The sequence below is a fragment of the Nicotiana tabacum genome, chromosome 2, assembly GCF_000715075.1.
Source record: "Nicotiana tabacum cultivar K326 chromosome 2, ASM71507v2, whole genome shotgun sequence".
In the NCBI taxonomy this organism is placed as follows: Eukaryota; Viridiplantae; Streptophyta; class Magnoliopsida; order Solanales; family Solanaceae; genus Nicotiana; species Nicotiana tabacum.
In genome coordinates, this window is record NC_134081.1 from 52,534,149 (window position 1) to 52,546,209 (window position 12,061).

A 12,061-nucleotide genomic window follows, 5' to 3' on the forward strand; every position below is an offset into this window, starting at 1 on the left:
TTTGTGACAAAGAAGCAAATTTTAAAGTTTTAGTGTCATGACTTGATTGCTACTTTGATTAACTTGGTGTTTGAGCACTTGAAATAAAATAATATTTTTGAGAAGTTGTTGGTGATTCATATGTCTTGGATTAATTATTGGTACTAATTAAAGTCATGTGTTTGTGCTTAAAGTAGTCTGTTTGACTTGGTATGATGTTTATGCACTATTGAGTTGATTTTTGAAAAGAGATTGTATATTTTGATTTGCTTGAGGACAAGCAATAGTTTAAGTTTGGGGGTTTGATAAGTTGTTATTTTACCCACTTATCTCTTCTTTAATCTTAAACTTTTTGTTATGTTTAATTGATAAAATGGTGCATGTACGGTGGTTTACTTCTATTTTACAGGTTTATGTGATTTAGAAGTGATTGGGAAAGATACCAAGTAAAAAGAAGTCAAAATGGAGCTCAAATGAAGATAAAATTTCTGCCCAGTGAATTACCCTTCGCGAACGCGAAGGAGGACCGCGAACGCAAAAGTCAACAGGTCAACAAACCTTCGCAAACACGAAGGCTCAACCGCGAACACAATGGTCAGTAATTCTCTTCTTCACGAACGCAAAGCCTTGACCGCGAACGCGAAGAAAGACTTGGCAAAAAACTGGGCAGATTTGGAAATTCATATTTTTTGGTCCAAAACCATTTAATACTCCACCAGCTCATTTGGAACATATCTGTGGGCTATCTTTGGCATATCATTGGATAAAATACAAGCTTGGAGCTAGGGTTTAGTGCACATACACTTGGGGATTGAAGATTTGATGTCTTTGGATGAGAATTTCTTAACCTTTTAATCATTTCTTCATTTTCTTGCTTTGTATTGAATATTTAAGTGTGTAGTATTTATTCCTATACTTGAATCTTGTTTATGAAAAATATTCATCGTTAAAGTTTGGATTAAATCACTTGTTCTACTTATGTATTGAATGATTTTTATTAATTATGAAGTGAGCTAATTATTTCTTTAATTATTCTTGTTCTTTAATGTTTCCAAAAGGATTAGCTAACCCCAGGACTAGCCCATTAACTTCAAATTAAACATGAAAAAGATAATTTGGGGTTGGAAAAGATTAGTTAACAAGAACTTGAGGCGTGAACCCTCATTTTATAGATTCTACCTAAGGATAGGATTAAACTACTTGCAGCCATATTCGGTTGCATTTAATCCTCTTAATTGTTTTAGGTATAATTCAATTAGGAGGTCTTGTTAGTATTCGGAAGAAGCTAATAAAGAATAATTATCTGAGGCTAATTAACATAAACTCGCTCATATTTGTAAAATCGTGAAATACATTGGATCGTTACTTGAGTGTAATTCCTCCTGTATCCATTCTTGTAGCCATTGATAATTTTACTCGCTTTCTAGGCTATTTTACATTTCCGCATTTAGATATAAATATTTTATCAAAACCTTTAGTAGTGTTTGGCTTAGCATAATAAGCGATAATTCTCTTACTTGCATAATCGCCTACATATTATTCTCTGTGGGATTCGACCCCTACTCATAGTTGGGTAAATTATATTGCATGTGACCGTATCCGCTTACTATTTGAGTAGTGGATTTGGACGTCATCACTCAACAGCGGGGTCATCACCTTTAGTGCTTTCCTCGGGGTGCGGGTTATAGTTCCCACCTGGTAGAGGTCGAGGTAGAGGTGGAGCTTCGAGCTCAGGCAGTAACCAAAACTGCATATATGCTTTGGCAGGTCGACAAGACCTAGAGTCTACACCAGATGTCATGACAGGTACTTTGACCGTCTATTCACATGATGGTTATGCTTTAATAGATCCAGAGTCTAATTTATCGTATGTCACTCTGTTTGTTGCGGGGAAGTTTGGTATAGCACCTGAGTTTTTAAGTAAGCATTTTTTGTATCTACACTAGTTGATGAATCGGCTATTGCTAGACGAGTCTATCGGGGTTGTACGGTAATGATTTGCAGTCGTCAGACCTCAGTGATCTAGTCGAGTTATAAATGATAGACTTTCACGTTATTATGGGCATGGACTAGCAAGCATCTTGTTATGCCAATGTATAATATTGGACAAAGATTGTTCAATTCCATTTTCGGGGGAATCCAGTCCTGGAATAAGAAGGTAGTGCAGCAACGCTTAAGGGTAGGTTCATTTCCTATCTCAAGGCACGAAAGATTATCTCTAAAGGTTGTGTTTATCATATAGTTCGGGTACGAGATGCAGATGCAGATGCAGAACCACCAACCCTCCAGCCTATTCCGGTAGTGAATGAATATCCATATGTATTAAGTATTCCTCATGAGCGGGAGATTGACTTCGGCATCGATGTGCTTCCATACACTCAGCAGATATCCATCCCTCCTTACAGAATAGCTCCTGCCGAGTTAAAAGAAATGAAATTGTAGCTAAGAGATTTGTTAAAGAAGGGGTTCATCTAGCCTAGTATCTCACCTTGGTGTGCGCCAGTGTTGTTTGTGTGAAATAAAGACGGCTCGCTCAAAATGGTATCGATTATCGGCAGTTGAACAAAGTCACTATAAAAACAAGTATCCGGTACCGCACATTGATGCTTTATTTGATCAATTGCAAGGTGTAAAATGCTTTTTGAAGATTAATTTGAGATTCTGGTACCATCATGTTAGAGTTCGGGAGAAAGATATATCGAAGACGGCCTTCAGGACAAGATACGATCATTTTGAGTTTCTTGTTATGCCCTTTGGGTTAATGAATGCACCAATGGTATTTATGGACTTGATGAATAGTGTATTTAGGCCATTCATAGATTTGTTCATAATAGTATTCATTGATGACATCCTAGTTTATTTACGTTCAGAAGCAGAGCATGCGGATCACTTATGAGCAGTGCTTCAGACTCTCCAGGATCGTAAGCTTTATGCGAAGTTCTCTAAATGTGAATTTTGGTTGAATTCAGTGGCATTCTTAGGCCACATCATCTCTGATGAGGGCATAAGAGTTGATACACAGAAGATAGAGGCCGTGATGACTTGGCCCAGACCTACAACATAGACAGAGGTTTGTAGTTTCTTGAGGTTAGGAGGCTGTTATAGGAGATTCGTAGACGGTTTCTCTAGTCTTTCAGCACCCTTGACAAAGCTAACTAAAAAAGTAGTTAAGTTTCAGTGGACAGATGCTTGCGAGCGTAGTTTCCAAGAGCTTAAGAATAGATTAACATCGACACCAGCTCTAACACTTCTTGAAGGTTCAGAGGGCTATGCAGTTTATTGTGACAACTCAAGTGTCGGGTTAGGATGTGTTTTAATGCGGTACGCCAAATTAATCGCTTATGATTCGAGACAGTTGAGAAGCACGAGGAGAATTAAACAAACCATGATCTAGAGTTAGCAGTAGTTGGGCACGCACTTAAGATTTGGTGGCATTATCTTTATAGTCTCCACGTTGACATCTTTATAGATCATAAGAGCCTCCAGTACATCTTTAAACAGAAAAAGTTGAACTTGCGGCAGAGGCGATGACTCGAATTGCTAAAATACTACAATGTTGATATCTTATACCATCCAGGTAAGGCTAATGTTGTAGCCGATGCCCTCAGTCGTAGATCTATAGGCGGTTTAGCATATTTGGGCCAAGAAAAGAGAATTAGCAAGAGAACTACATCAGTTAGCGAGCTTAGGAGTCTGGTTATTAACCTCAAATGAAAGTGGATTGTCGTTCAGAACACGACATCATCATCTTTAGTAGCAGAGGTAAAAGAGCTACAGTATGAAGATCCCATGCCATTGCAGTATAGAGAACAAGCCCAACATAATGAAAATACACCATTTGAGATCAGAGAAGATGGAGTCTTGAGATACTGAGGTCGATTATGTGTTCTAGATATAGCGGGACTACGAGATCAGATTATGGCAGAGGTACACTATTCCCGATATTATATTCATCCAAGGTCGACAAAGATGTACCACGACATCAAAGATGTCTACTAGTGAAATGATATGAAAAGAGATATAGCCAAGTTCGTCACAAAGTGTCCCAACTGTAAGCAGGTGAAGATAGAGCACCAGCGGGCTAGTCTAGAACATAGAGATTCCGATGTGGAAGTGGCAGTTGATTAACATGGATTTCGTCACAACTTTTTCCCGTTCCTATCGCAAGTTTGATTTATATGGGTGATTATTGACAAGCTCATGAAGTCAGCTCATTTCTTACCAGTCAAAATGACTTATACGGCCGAGGATTATGCAAAGTTGTATATTAATGAGATAGTACAACTTCATGGAGTCCCAATATCTATTATATCATACAGAGGAGCCCGGTTTACAGTGAACTTCTGGAGGTCCTTCTAGAAAGGTTTGGGGGGACAGGTAAAAATTAGTACAAATTTTCACCCGCAGACAGATGGCCAGGCAGAGCGTACAATTCAAATGCTCGAATATATACGAGCTTGCATGCCAGATTTTAGAGGAAGTTGGGACAACCACTTGCCTCTCATTGAGTGTGTGTTTAATAACAACTATCATTCGAGCATCAGAATGGCACCTTATGAGGATCTATATGACCATAAGTGTAGATCTCATATCGGCTAGTTCGAAGTGGGTGAATTAGAGTTGCTTGGACTTGATCTGGTCCATCAGGCCTTAGAGAAGGTAAAGCTTATTCAGGAGCAATTGTTGATAGCTCAGAGTCATCAGAAGTCATATTCAGATATACGATGACGAGACTTGGAGTTCCATGCTGACGAGTGGGTATTCTTGAAGGTATCGCCTATGAAAGGCATAATGAGATTCGGCGGGAAGGTAAACTTAGCCCAAGATATGTTGGGCCATGTAGAATCATTCGTAGGATAGGATAAATGGCCTACGAGTTAGAATTACCTTCAGAGCTGGAGTCTGTCCATCCAGTCTTCCATGTATCTATGTTGAGAAAGTGTATTAGAGACCTTTCTCGAGTCATGCCAGTTGATGATGTTCTGATTACGGAGGACTTATGTTACGGAAGTCTCAGTTGCTATTCCAGATTGACAGGTCTAAAAGTTGAGGACCAAAGAAGTAGCTTCCGTAAAAGTCTTATGGAGGAACAAGAATGTTGAGGAAATGATGTAGAAAGTCGAGGAACAAATGAGGTTCAAGTATCCTCATTTGATTCAGGCCGAAGGTCCTTGATTATTATGATTCGAGTATATGTTTTCTTTACCCATGTTATACGACTATACTTACCCTTTATTCCATGATAGGTGATGATTGGAGTTGAGACATTATAGTGCCACCAGAGCATGAGTTACGAGAGCATGAGGTGAGTTGTGATCTATAGCACTCGTACTTGATATTTGATGGTCGTGTGAGGCCCGGTGATATGATGTGTTATATTATGTGGCCCTGTGAGGCATGTATTGTGTTTTCTGGATGCTTGGCAGGTTGTGGGTAGTCCTATTTATGGTGGAGACTCTATCAAAATTTCCAGAAACCCTTTAGAGATAGTTCCATTCCATGTAGACCCTACATTTGAGGACGAATGTTCCTAAGGGGGGAGGATGTTGCGCCTCGTATTTTTAATACGTTAAGCTACGCCGTGAGTTCGTTGTCGTAAGCTCAGAGAGCTAAGCTATTCCTAAGTTTATAAGTAATTATGACTATGTTTAGTAATCTATACATTAGCCTTACCTGTACGGGTTAAATGAATTGAAGCGAGTGAATTTCTATGAAATTTTGAACTTATGGGGTGACTTACGTACTGTACATTGGAGGTACGGGCTGATGTTACAACCCGTATTTTTGGGGTAATACTAAGAGTTCTTAACATGCTAAGAAGGTTATTTTATGAGGTATTTGAATCGAATAATAGTCGTATATTAAGTGTTGAAGTCAAGCAAGTTGTAAAAAAAACGTCGGCAAATGTTATCGTAAGTTATGTTCATAAGTTTACTGAAATTAGGATCTGGTGTCACTAAGATTTTCTCTCAATATACTTGGAGTTACGGGGTGATCCACCAAAAAAACTAAAGTTTTCCAATGTATTAAATCATTCATCGATACGACATCGGGTAGGGAGATATGCGCATTTTAGCTGGACTGCGCAGGCAGCCCCTTTGGGACCCATATAGGCGGTGGAAATTGTTTTTGATGTTATAAAGCGGGTCAGCCCGTTCCCCACCTAATTTTTCATCTTAAATAGAACCTTAAGCTTCCTAACGGCTCCCAAAGCATCTCCTTATCATTCAAGAAAATCCTACCAAGGGTTTGAGGTAATTCTTCCTTCGGAAAGATCGTAGTACTCATCTAAGCTTGTTATTTTCTTATTGTAGTTGATTTATGGACTCCTTCAAGTTGAAGTAAGCTCAAGTTAGGGGTGTTCTTGTCAATTAAGGTAAGAAGTCCTTCTTCTACATGTATTTGAGCATATCTAAGTCTTGGTTAAGTTGTCGAAGTGAGAACTTGTGGAATCGGCCATCGGAAAGTCATATATAGCTTGCTATATTTGCTGGACTATTTTGGAGTTGCTTATATGTTGTCTTATGGCTAGAAATAATGAAGTAATACTTGAATATGTTGTATTTATTGTTTCTATGTACCTTGAAAGAAAGAAGGACTTAAAGTATAGCTTTACTAGTTGTAACCCGAGCTTGTCACTTGACATATCATTTGTGTTGGTTGAAGAGATAAATGTGTTGTTGCTAATTGTTGTGATTGTTATTGTTGGAAACTTGAGGATTGTAAAAGAAACAGGGGAGATGATGCCCGTTTTATTATAGAATAAGCTTGTCGTTTGATATATGATAGTTGTATCATTTGTAGCTTTACGATAGCGTCATTATCATTGATTGTAGATTGAGGCGCTGCTCAAGTTAAGCGTATTGAGTTGTTGAACAATTGACGAAAGGTATGTTAAGGCTATTTCTCTTTTTTTGATGGTATGAATCCATGGTTAAGTAAGCTTCGAACATAGTATACCCTGGAAAAGTCATTCGTAAATATCCCATGTTGTGTTATTCCATCTTGCTCATGATGTAGCTATCCTTTGTTGGGAATTCCTATTCAGTAGCATTGTACCATGTCTGATTAAGAATAGAGAGTATACATGTGTCATTTACTGTATTACTATTAGGTTGCGGGGCTAGACAGATGCCTTCGGGGCTATACATATAAACACCGAGTCCTATATGAGGCCGGATAATTTATTTCGGTATTACTTATATGATATGAGTCAAAGACGAGTAAGTATGTTTCCAATTATCATTGACTCCTCAAATTACATTCAGTATATCATGTATATTAATGCAGTTTCAATTTCAATTATTCAGTTGACCTACATGCTCGGTGCATTGTATTGATGCCCCTTTTACCGGGGGCACTGCATTTTATGCTTGTAGGTCCTAACACTCAGAGAGATAGGCCTCAACAGTAGGCGTGTCAGTATACAGCTTGATTGGTATGCTCCACATCATCCGAAGTTAACATGTCTAGAGTTTTTGTTGTATATTCAGACAATATGGGTAGGTCGGGACCCTGTCCCGGCCATAATACAGTTGTATTCTGTAGAGGCTTATAGACATGCTCTGTGTGTACAGATGTCAGCATTGTGTCCTTATCGGTCCTTGTATGTATTCTTTTTTGATTGTATGGGTTAACATTACTCATGATGGCCTTGTCGGCCTGTATGTGTGTGTGTGTATATTAGGGCTGTATTTTGTCCCGGGCCCGGGCCTTAGTGGGCCTAACGGGCCGGGCCTCGCGGTCCCGGGCTTCGTGGTCCCGGGCTCTGGCGGTCCCGGGCCTGGCGGTCCCGGTCTTCGTGGGCCTAATGGGTGGAACCGGCCCGTGACGGGCCTAAGCCCACATGGTCCTGTGCTTAACGGGCCGGGCTCGTGGGCTTCGCGGGCCTAGCGGGTTTTTTTTTTTTTTTTAAAGACAATTTCTTGTAGTATCATGGCTATATTAATATGTAGTATATATGTATATCTAATTATTAAAGTGCTTGACGAAAAAGAAAATAACAAAACAATAGTAAAACACTAAATTGTCATGCATAAATATCACTTCTTGATATTATATTGTATCTTATGTATATATATTCTCTTATATATTTTCTTTTAGTATATATATTGTATCTTATGTATATATTGTAGCTTATAAATATATTTTCTTGTAGTATATATATTGTATATTATGTATATATTGTAGCATAATATATTTTCTTGTAGTATATTATATTGTATCTTATGTATATATATTCTCTTATATATTTTCTTGTAGTATATATATTGTATATTATGTATATATTGTAGCATAATATATTTTCTTGTAGTATATATATTGTATCTTATGTATATATATTCTCTTATATATTTTCTTGTAGTATATATATTGTATATTATGTATATATTGTAGCTTATAAATATATTTTCTTGTAGTATATATATTGTATATTATGTATATATTGTAGCATAATATATTTGCTTGTAGTATATTATATTGTATCTTATGTATATATATTCTCTTATATATTTGCTTGTAGTATATTATATTGTATCTTATGTATATATATTCTCTTATATATTTTCTTGTAGTATATATATTGTATCTTATGTATATATTGTAGCTTATAAATATATTTTCTTGTAGTATATATATTGTATATTATGTATATATTGTAGCATAATATATTTTCTTGTAGTATATTATATTGTATCTTATGTATATATATTCTCTTATATATTTTCTTGTAGTATATATATTGTATATTATGTATATATTGTAGCATAATATATTTTCTTGTAGTATATTATATTGTATCTTATGTATATATATTCTCTTATATATTTTCTTGTAGTATATATATTGTATCTTATGTATATATTGTATCTTATAAATATATTTTCTTGTAGTATATATATTGTATATTATGTATATATTGTAGCATATAAATAATTCTAAGTATAGACAAAGAAATATTGCGAAAAGAAGCTCATGGGTAGAAGCAATAAATTTTATTACCAAAAAATGACATATCTTTCTTAGTCATCCTTCCCCCAATGGAATGAGCACAACAAGGTACTAATACCACCATTAGAAGGAAAAAACTAAGGAAGATGTGCCAAAATACAAGTTACATATTATTCTATGTATTATCTCTAACAAATCTCATAAATCCTTCAAGGTTCGGAGGAGGTTGCGTTGGTGGTGGTGGAAAAGAAGCTTGTTCATCACCACTTCCGGGCGAAGCCGAATCCTCCGTAAGTTCCGCTATCATTTCTTCATAAGCTTCATCTATCGCCGGTTGTGCTTCTGCAATTCCAAAGTTTCTTCTTTCCGAGCGGATCCAATCTCTAAACAATACTGATTTTTCCAAGCTATCCCTCATAGACGCTCTATGATCACCTATTTGCAGTCTTGCTTGACTGAAAGCGCTCTCTGATGCAACAGTTGAAGCTTGAATTGATAAAATATCCCGAGCCATCCTTGCAAGAACAGGAAAATGTTTTTCCCTTGCCTTCCACCATTCCAAAAGATCAAAAGAGCCGTCTGGATTCTCCTTTTCAAGTCCCTGAGACAAATAAACTTGAAGCTCATTTAGATGTGAAGTTTCATCATAATTTTCACCTTGAGACCCCCTGAACTCCGTCCAAGATTTAAGAGCTTTTAAGCCCGCAACTCTTTTAGAGGATTGTGAGCTAGACGAAGTAGGGGTTGGAATAGTTGGCCTAGCATGCTCTAAGGCAAGTTGATAAGCATTATAAACTGTTTGAGCGTTAATCTTAATTGAAGCTTTTGCATCTGCAAGTGTCGCAATTTCCTCATTTGAAAGATCTAAAGCCTTATAAATATTTGAATACCAAAAATGAGGACCTCCCAATTTCATTGTAGGATTTAGCATTGCAGCAAGACCATAAATAGGAGGGATAGGAAAAAAATATTTTTTAAACTTTTGTTTCATTTCATTTATAGCAAGTTCATAAATATCCCCACCCTCACTAAATTCAACAAACAAATCAGATAGTGCTGCAATATAAACTAAACAGTTTGAAATAGTAGGATAATATTGCCCAGAAAATGCATTTGTTGCAATTTGAAAATGTTCTAAAAAATCTAAAAGAATTTTAACATTAGTCCAATCTTGAGTGGTAAGCATTTCATCATCATCTTCACCACCTACCCGAGAATTAAACGTTGCATTAATTGGGTTTCTATATTCATATGCTACTACTAAACTTTCGTACATACAATTCCATCTAGTCGGGCAAGGTTTAGGAACCTTTCTTTCTCTAAGGCCATATTCATCACATTTTTTAAAATACTCTCTAAGTCTACTTCTACGGTTTGAATAAAAAAGCCAATTAAGAGCCATTCTAACCTTTTCAATTTCTATGTTTAATATTCGCATACCATCACCGACAATTAAATGATAAATATGACAAATACATCTAACATGGAAAATATTAGTAAATGCAGGATTTAGTGTTGTTGTAAGCATGCCTATAGCACTGGTGTTACTAGAAGCATTATCCATTGAAATTGCCATTATTTTATCGCTAAAGCAAAAATATCTACAAATATCTGCAACAGTGTTAGCTATAAATTTACCTGTGTGACGCGAATTAATTATTCTATATGCAATTATGCGTTTTTGCATTATCCATTCTTCATCTATCCAATGACTTGTAACAGTTAGGTAATCACAATCATTACCACTTCTACCAATATCAGTAGTAATAGAAATCCGATTAGGTATATGAGTAAATAAATAACGCAAATATTGTTCATATTCATGTTTGAATTTATAAATATCACTCTTAACTGTTGCGCGAGGCCAACCTTTATAAGTAGGATTAAACACTCTTCTAATATAATGAACCCAATTAGGATTAGAAGCAAAAGTATAAGGTAAGCACATAACAGTAATCATCTTTGCTAATTCTTCACGATCTCTATTTGGATCGTAATATAAAATACCTCCAGTGACAGTGTTAATTCCTGGTTGAACTAGATTTGAACCTGTACTAGGGTTAATCGCAGAATCTACACTTGTCCCCTCTAGATGCGCTTTCATTTGAAAAAATCTAGCCTTATCTCTAGGGTGTGTTTTTATGTGCCTAGTCAAACTACCTGTGCCGCTACGGTCTCCTACATATTTATGCGACATTAATTTCCCACAAGTTTTACACTTAGCCTTATTTTTTTCTCTTACTTGAGTAAAAAAATTCCAAACTAATGATGTTTCTAAGCGTTTAGCAGGTTCTCTATTAAAAGTAGGAGTTTCTACAGGTGGGTCGACCGGTGCATCACTTGGGTTATTAAGAGGACTAGTAGGTGTATCATCTAAATCCGGTGCTTGAGTTTCATCATCATCCTCATTTTCCTCATTATTTTCTAAGATGGTTTCATTAGGATAAAGAGCATTCATAATTTCATCATCTAATCTATCACCTGGTGCAACATTATGATAAAATTCACTATCGGTAAATTGAAAACAAGGGTGATCACTATCAAGAATTACGGAAGGAGGAGGACGTCTAGGTTGGCGACTACTTTCAACTTGCTTATCTTTTCTAGGTCGGGGAGCCGGGGGAAGGGTAGTTGGTTGGCCACTACTTTCACCGGTTTTATCTTTTCCTTTACCAAACATTTTTTTCAAAGTAAATGCCATATTAATTATAATTATGCAAACTAAACCACACAAAAATATATTATAAAAACGTAAGAGTTGAAACGAGTTTACCGGATTGCCGAACAACTTCTTGAAAATTGAAAATCGTTGAACACTTGAAAACTTCAATTCAACAACTTCACAATTTTTCACGAAATTTCAACAATAAATTAAGTAATTGTAGTAGAGAGATTGAGAGAGATTGAGAGATATTGAGAGATATTGATGAATTGGTGAATAAAAATGAAAGAATGAGGGGGTATTTATAGTTGAGAAATGGGGAAAAGTGTAATTATATAAAGTTTGGGGTTAAAATAAAGTTTGGGGGCCAAATGGCCATTTTTTTAACTTAAAAAACGGTCATATTTTCAGCCCAAACGGCTAGATTTTAAATATGGCCGTTTGATTTTTTTTTTTTTTTTTTTTTTT